This window comes from Eptatretus burgeri, chromosome 4, assembly GCF_056783735.1.
Source record: "Eptatretus burgeri isolate ZD-2024b chromosome 4, Ebu_testis_v1, whole genome shotgun sequence".
Lineage (NCBI taxonomy): Eukaryota > Metazoa > Chordata > Myxini > Myxiniformes > Myxinidae > Eptatretus > Eptatretus burgeri.
This window is the reverse complement of record NC_140964.1, coordinates 70,634,806-70,643,153: the sequence shown is the minus strand read 5'-3', so window position 1 is coordinate 70,643,153 and position 8,348 is coordinate 70,634,806. Positions and strand designations below refer to the sequence as shown.

Sequence of the window (8,348 nt, the reverse complement as noted above, 5' to 3'; positions counted from 1 at the left end):
CCGAGTAAAAGTCCCCTGCCTTACTACCGTCTTAACTCTCCTCCTCTTTACTTTCAGGCTATGGCCCCTGATCCTATCACTGTCTACTCTGTTGAATAATTATTCTGTACTTATTTTGTCCATAGCTTTCATTATCCAAAACATTTCTGTCATATCAGCTCATAACCACCTGCTTTCTCGTGTATAAAGCCCTGTCTCCTTCAGCCGCTCCTCATAACTGAGTCTAGCTAGGCCCGGAATCAATCTAGTTACCGTGCGCTGAACCCTCACTATGGCATCTATATCCTTCCTGAACTGTGGTGACCAAAACTGCACACAATATTCTAGATATGGCCCTCACTAAATTCCTGTACAATGCTAACACCAACTCTTTTGATTTATAAATGATCCCCCTTCGAATACAACCTAAAACCCTATTTGCTTTACCTATAGCTACCTGGCATTGTGCTGCCTGCTTACCTCCCATATCTATTACCACCCCCCAATCCTCCTCCTGTGTGACACGTTGCAAAATTACCCCTTGCATCCTGTAATCTCTATTTTCATTATTCTTCCCCATCCCCAAAACCTTGCACTTACTCGGGTTAAATTCCACCTGCCAATCTTTTGCCCAATCTATACAAGTATCAATACTTTCCTGAATCTGATCACCACCCACTCTGCTATCCACCTTACCTCCAAGCTTTGTGTCATCTGCAAATTTGGAAAGATTACTCTTCATTCCATTCTCCAAATCGTCGATGTAAATAATGAATCGTCATGGTCCGAGTACTGATCCCTGAGGTACCCCGCTACTTACATCCTCCCAGCAAGACATCCTCCCTCTCACAGTCACTCTTTGTTTCTGATCACGAAGCCAGTTTGCAGTCCAATTAGCTGCCTAACCAGCCACTCCACAAGCCCTCACTTTGGATAACAACCTCCGATGTGGTACCTCATCAAATGCCTTCTTAAAGTCGAGATATACAATGTCCACTGCCATTCCCTCATCCATCCAATTAGACACTGCTTCATTGAACTCTAAATGATTGGTTAAACAGGAACTACCTTAGGTAAACCAATGCTGATGACCTTTTATTAGTTTGTATATATTTAAATGGTTCCTCATCTAGTCCTTAATTCATGTCTCCAACACCTTCCCTACAACTGAAGTCAAACCAACAGGTGTATAGTTCCCCAATTCTTCTCTGGATCCTTTCTTCAATAAAGGTGTTACATTTGCTACTCTCCAATCCTCCGGTACCTGTCCTGACTCCAGAGAACGATTGAAAATATCCGCTATCATCTTGCTTACCTGCTCACCACCTCCCTCAATAGTCTCAGGTGCGTATTATCTGGTCCCAGAGCTTTACCTACTCTTAGATTACCGAGCTGTTCCTTTACTTCCTCCACTCTAACCTGGATCTTCTCGAAAAGCCCACTCTTACCTCCTTGATAGATACCCTCAGCTCTTGGCAATTCTCCTGACTGTTCTTGTGTAAAAGCTAATTAGCCTGCCATCTCACTTTCCTCACTTACCACTCTCCCTGTGCTATTCCTCAATGGTCCCACACTTGTCCTAACCTGTCTTTTTCACCTCATATACTTACAGAATGCCTTGCTATTTTGCTTAATATTCTTAGCCATGTCTTTCTCATACTCTCTTTTGGCTTGCAGAGTAATTTTCTTAATTTGCCTCTGTTTATTCCGATTCTGATATCAATCCAACTCATGAAGTGTAAATAATAATAATAATAATAATAATAATAATAATAATAACAACAACAAAATATAACGCGAACAGGCAAAGCGTGAATGCAGAAGCAGGTCATACTTTATGACCCGAGAATATGAGGGATCCACGAATAGCGGGACCATGAATGTCAGGGTCCGACATGATATATTGTTACGAATCTGGAACCCATCGCACACAACAGTCAGAGTCCTTATAGATCAGTTATATCGGTAGGTACGCGTTTCTGGTTAGGGCCCCGTCCCTTGTTTAATGGGTAATTAAGTATACGTGCACTGCGAAGTTGTTTTATAGTCAGGTCTTTAAATCCTTAGATCCGACAAATCAACCACCCTGCCATTTCCATTCACAACTCCTACACTGAACTAGCGCTTTACCAGGCTCCCCTTGCTGTTCAGTTGGAGTTTTCACAGCACCTCAACACATCTGGTCCTTGTCCAACCAAGCGTGCACAGAGCGTCCGACACCGAGGCTCCGCCCCGCTCTGGGAGCGGATAAAAAGACCAGGCTCCCTTTGTAGTGTGTGTTGGTGTTCATGTTCGTGTTGGCATCGGAGCCTGAGGAGAATCACTTGCTTCACCTGCCTTGCCGCCTCCTCGCTTGTTTTTGCCGGCCGGATTGTGCTGGCATCCGCCGCTCCACTCCTGGTACCTTCGTCCTTGACGCCACGTGGAAGCTGCGGGTTTGAGTCCCGCCACTGAGCCAGATCGTCGAAGACCGCACGAGGCGGACAGGTCCAAGCACAGGCTCTGGCCTCCAGCTCACCTTTCCTCGAGCTGGAAGCCTTCAATAAAGACCCGACGGGATCAGTTTCTTTTGGGTGTGTGTCTGTGTGTGGGCCCCGTCTATTAAGTAGAATTGTTAAGTGCTTTTGCTCACTGTATATTGCCAGCCTGATATTCGTACAACTCTGCCCTCACGTGCTTCCCGCCCCAATTATTATTGTAATAAATTTCCCTATTGTTGAATGTCCCAGCTCGTTCCCTGTCATTTCTTTTATTGGCTTAGCACGGTGCGTGTTGAGAAATAGCGAGGCAGTAAATTGTTCATTTGGACCGATGGGCCTTGGTAACCATCCGCTCGGGTTACACACGGTTCGGGCACGGTAACGGCTCGTTCCGCTCGAGGTCCACCGAGGGTGTGAATTCCCCGGTAGCTTTGCCACATGGGTACTTAGGTATATTAAAGTTTGGCAATTGACCCTACTCCACGCAGTCAAATTATTGGTGATTCGTGGTCCTGTAAGGGACCCGTGCCTTTCGGACTTATCCGAGGGCCAGGACCTAAATTCCGGTGTGTTCAGTGGAGCCGACTCTACTGCTCCCCCTAGTGGTCATGCTCGCCACCGATACCCGGCCCCACAACAATATTACTAGCGGGATATGCTGACACATTGTGTAAGCAAATGAACCGTGCTCCCCCATCGTCTTGGGTCGCTCACTTGCATTTGATTTATATCTTCATTTACGGATGCTTTCCGGTGGTTCTGTAAATTTCCCTGGTGTGATGGCTTTGATATCCATTGGCATGCAACATTTCAGCTTTTTACGTCACTCGGAAGGTTCTAATCTTTAATATCAGTCAGTCAGTGGTTAGAAAGAGCTTTCTTTATATATTACACTATACATCTCACTCCAACCACCCACTGACTCGCTGACCGACTGATATTAATGTTCGGTAACTTCCGGGTGACATAGAAAGCTGAAATTTAGTGTGCCGATGGACATGGAAGCCGATACATTGAGGAGAAAAAAATAATAATAAATCGCAGAACTGTCGGAAAGTGTCCGCAAATGAAAATATAAATAAATGAAAAAATAAATGCAGGTGAGCGACCCGAGACAATGGGGAAGCACGGTTCATTAAAGCTGAAATTTTTGGTGTCGACGGACATCAAAGCCACAAACTGGGAGGGGGGGGGGGTCACAGAACTATCAGAAAGTATCCATAAATGAAAATATAAATAAATTTTAACAAAAATTAAAACAAGCCAGTAGGCGACGAGGGATCCGCTAGGATCGAAGCGCTGGATACGATGCTTTTCATTCTGAACGATCCACCGACGAAGATCCGACACCCTTGGTGATTGAATCTGGAAAAATGCTGCGGTTCAATTTTGTAGTAGTTATTAAACTCTATCCATACACCGACTTTGAACGTTCCGCCGTCGACGGTATCCGAGGTCAAGGTCACTTAACATATTCCCTGGTTCACCACCTTTCTGCATTCGGAGGGCTGCCATTCGGAAACTAGAGAGATAGAACTGAGAGATAGAGGAACGTTATGCTGTCGCGATAACTAGATGGGGATGCAAGGAATAGGCAGGAGTTGGTCCGGTCGCTCTACCTATCATAGAAGCCGCGATACATCAGTTACCATTTGGGTTCTTAAAACGCGGTTTTTTTGGCCGCTGCATAGCAACGAAACTCAAAAACGCGCACACTCCCAGCCCATTATCCAAAAATAAATGCAGCCTTGTTGTGCTCACTGCAGGTGAGTGACCTGAGATAATGTGCACAGCACAATGGCAAGTGCTGCAATGTATACAGTACACTTTAATAAATATGTTAGTTTATACATTTCTATCACTGTAAACTGTGAAATGGAAACCTCATCTTTTTTATCCTTATGAGGGAAACCTCATATCTGGCTTTTTAGGTCATCTCTTCGAGCATGACCTAATAATATGGGTGTCGATGTCCTTCGATCTGTCCGTTCACAATGAAGTTGAAGCGGGAGATCTGGTCATTAGTGATCCTGATAGAGGTCGATGAGACGTACATGATGGTATGACTTTTTAGGTCACCGAAGGTCAAGGTCAAGGTCACGAGGCCTTTGAAGTTGCGAAAATGACAATTTTCTAATTCTATCTCCTCCGCCATTTGTCAAGCGATCTTCAATTTGATTGTAGCATATGAATCTATGGGACAATATCTAAATTTGGTCAGGCCAGATTTTCGATATTCACTTTCGTTTTCGTGTCACGTGACTTCAAAGTTGGCAAAAAAAATGCGAAAATGACGATTTTCAAAATCTATCTCCTCCTACATTTCTCAAGCGATCTTGAATTTGATTGTGGCATATGAATGTATGGGACAATATCTAAATTTGGTCAGGACGGATTTTCGAATTTAGTGTCACGTGACTTCAAAGTTTGCAAAAACTGCCCGACCTTCAGGAGGCTATATATTCTCTACTGGTCATGGTAAAAGTTAGTGAATGGTGTCATTGCATAGCAGCTGACCTTGTGTATTTATACATTTTCTGCTGAAGGTGCAAAAGTTTCAAAACCCGAAATGTAAACGTCGGCATTTATTTTCAAAATATAATTTCGTGCGCGCGGACCAAAAAGCTGAGTCATCTTCAACCAAACTGCGCAGTAGTCTCCAGTCATAACTGAACATTGAGAACTTGTGGTATTATAGAGATGACAGTCACCCCCACACGGGGGTAATTTGTTAAGATTGTAATTTCTACAACTGTAAACTTGTATTTCAATTTCCAGAACTATAAACTATGAAATAGAAACCTCAATCAATATCACGCAGGAGGTCGGTGATGCTTGCCTATAATCATAAAGCTTCTATTTATTATGTACGAAGCACGGTTCGTTTTTGCTTACAATGTGCAAGCATACCCCACTCGTATAAACACACACACACACACACACACACACACACACACACACACACACACACACACACACACACACACACACACACACACACACGGTCACTCAAGATTCGAGATTGGTTTATCAAGACTCGAGTAAACCACCAAAAAGATTGGTATTGAAAGCATTAGAAAAAAATTAATCCAGGAGTGCACCACAGCAATGTTGGGCTTAAATACATTAATTTCCTTTTGTGAGGTCAGTTTCTCCTCAGTCTCATGATTTTAAGACAGACACGCAAGCAGTCAGAAAAACACTCAGACAAATTGGTTGGCAACAGACATATGGCTGAGCCCCTCACCTCTGCGGATGCAGAGGGCTCATTATAGTAGGGGTAAGAGATAGCGACTGTAACACCCACATGGGGGTGCCAGCGATGGTTACCTCCATGAGGACCCAGGAGCACTAGCCTAGAAGGGATGGCATTGTTCGGCCCACATGGGGGTGCCAGCGATGGTTACCTCCATGAGGGCCCAGGAGCACGAGCCTAGAAGGGATGGCATTGTTCGGCCCACATGGGGGTGCCAGTGATGGTAGCCTCTATGTGGGTAGTGAAGCAGTGACCATGAGGGAGGGCTAGGATAAATTTAGGGATCGAGAGCGACAATAGGGACTGTTTAGGTGGAGACAATGAACATGTAGTTGGGACGTAGAAAGGTATGGAGGGTAGAGTTAAATGGGAGTGTGTGTTGTTCAAGGGAGGACGAAGGTGCACAAGTTAGTTAGAAGAAATTAGTTAGGTGATGCTGTGTAGGTGTCTGGAAATGTGTTTGCGTGTGGTTGATTAATTATGAGTGTGAGGGCTGGGCAATGGCCGGTACGAGTGCGAGTAACAGAATGCATGGTGTGAAGAATGTGTGGATAGAGATAGAGATAGAGATAGAGAGATCTGCATATCAACATACATATAATATATATGTATATATCTGGATGGATAGATCTATCGATATCTATCTGTGCAAGTGCAATCTCTCTTGAGAGCGCAATCTTACACATCAACAATCCACTCGGTGTGTGCGAGATGGACAAATTTGTGTGGCCTTCAGTGATTTCAATAACACATTATAAGAACTAATTCTTGCCCTTTCTCTCTGTATACTTCACTGCCCTGCTTTACTCACTCAAGTTAAAATGCCAAATGCATAATCAACTGAATCAAATCCATACATCTCTGAATACAAACACATACTTTACTCCGATGTTTCATCTCTTTGTATTGCAGTGTTCGATTTGGCTACCGTTTCTACAAGAGATCAAACACTCACTATTTCCAGTAAATACACAGTCCAAGTCCAAGCAAAAGTTCATGCTTTACTGAGCTTCTGTACAATCGGTTTTTTTTGGTAATTCTGGTGCAATATGTTGTCACGACATTGGGATGCAGACCCAGGACTCTTTGCGAGTGAGACCTCTCCAAAGGGAAGTCCCACTATGTTTCTCTGGTTGTCAATTTTAAAAAGCATGGTCAAAACGGTGGTGTGGTGGCAAATTTTGAGGGCTCCCTTGCAAATATTTCAGGCATGACATCATCGCCAGATCGACCATTACATCAAGTTTTAACAGGATACTAACCATTTGAGTCAATAAAAATGAACGACAAGTGAAATGTGCACATTTACCATGATAAACAAAAGCTGAACACTCACACCCACTTAATCTCACAATTCAGAATTCCCTTTAATAAAAAGTCAGATCAGTTAGTTTCCAACTATCGGTTTTCGATAAAACTATGTATTTTAAGAAAAAAAAAAAAAGAAGAGTTTATTACCTCTGACACCAATAGTGCAGGTGGTTATGCTTTCACCCCTGTCTGTCTGTCTGTCTGTTTGTTTGTGCGCAGGATATCTTAAAACGTTGTGGACGGATCCACATGGAATTTTGGCGACATGTCTGTGTGTGTGACAAGGAAGAATTGATTCAATCTTAGTGAAGATCCAAGTCCGGATCTGATAATTTTTGAAGTGATTCTTCACCAGTGACTATTGGGCTAAACCGATATACAACACGATATCTCAAAAAAGTTGTGTACGGATTCGGACGGCACTTGGTATACACGTTGGGTGTGTGGCAAGAACGAATTGATTCTATTTTTGTGAAGATCTGAATCCGAATCCAAAAATCCGAATAAAGTGGAAGAAGGTAAACTTTGCACAGGCTTTCGTTGTGATGTCTCAAATAATTAATTCGTTATTATTCACAGGTGATGTCGTAAATTAATGATATCGCAAATTATTACATGTTCTAGAATCGCAGGGAAATGGCAAGCCAGAGAAATGCAAAAATTTTGCACAGTCCTTCGTGGCAAAGAGTTTGAAATAACAAATTAGTTATTTATCACTGCACCTCGTTTGACAAACACCGTCTTAATAGCTTATCGTGGCGTTTCATGGAGCACCCGTACCAGATGTAAAAAAAAAATTACAAACCACAAACACGTACGATTACCTTTTAAAGTCATTACTGCTGTTTAACACGAAACTGAGTGGAAGGAAACCTTACGTTCTTGAGGCCCAAGCTTATATATACTGTAATCTATGTACACCCCAGAGAGGATAATAACATGACTCTTTCTGCTACTTCCATATGGAATGGTGAGTGGGTGTACTGGTATACTCACTTGAAGTATATAAACTTACAAGGTCAAAAATATGTGGTCCTCCAGAGGTGAAATTTTACACAGACCTAAATAGTAAAGACTAGATAAAAGCAAAAATTTGCAATTGCCCAAAAATATCATGAAGGTCCCAGGTTTGAGTACACAGACCAGGTCACATCGTCAATCCATGGCTTACACGTTTGTTTATTTCTCATTTTACAGGGATCTAAAGCTCATGGAGGAGTTTGTGCATGCATCACGTGCAAGACAAGGACATAAGGAGATATCAATGTAGTGTCCATGAAGTACAAGGCCATAAGTAGACAAATGACCAATTTAAAAAATAA

At 42.9% G+C, this 8,348-nt stretch overlaps 1 protein-coding gene across 2 annotated transcripts in view; it reads right to left on the bottom strand.

Annotated features, from left to right (window-relative positions):
• Nucleotides 1–8,348, bottom strand: part of LOC147028309 (gamma-aminobutyric acid type B receptor subunit 2-like) — a 262,838-nt gene that overhangs the window by 242,549 nt on the left and 11,941 nt on the right. The window lies entirely within an intron of this gene.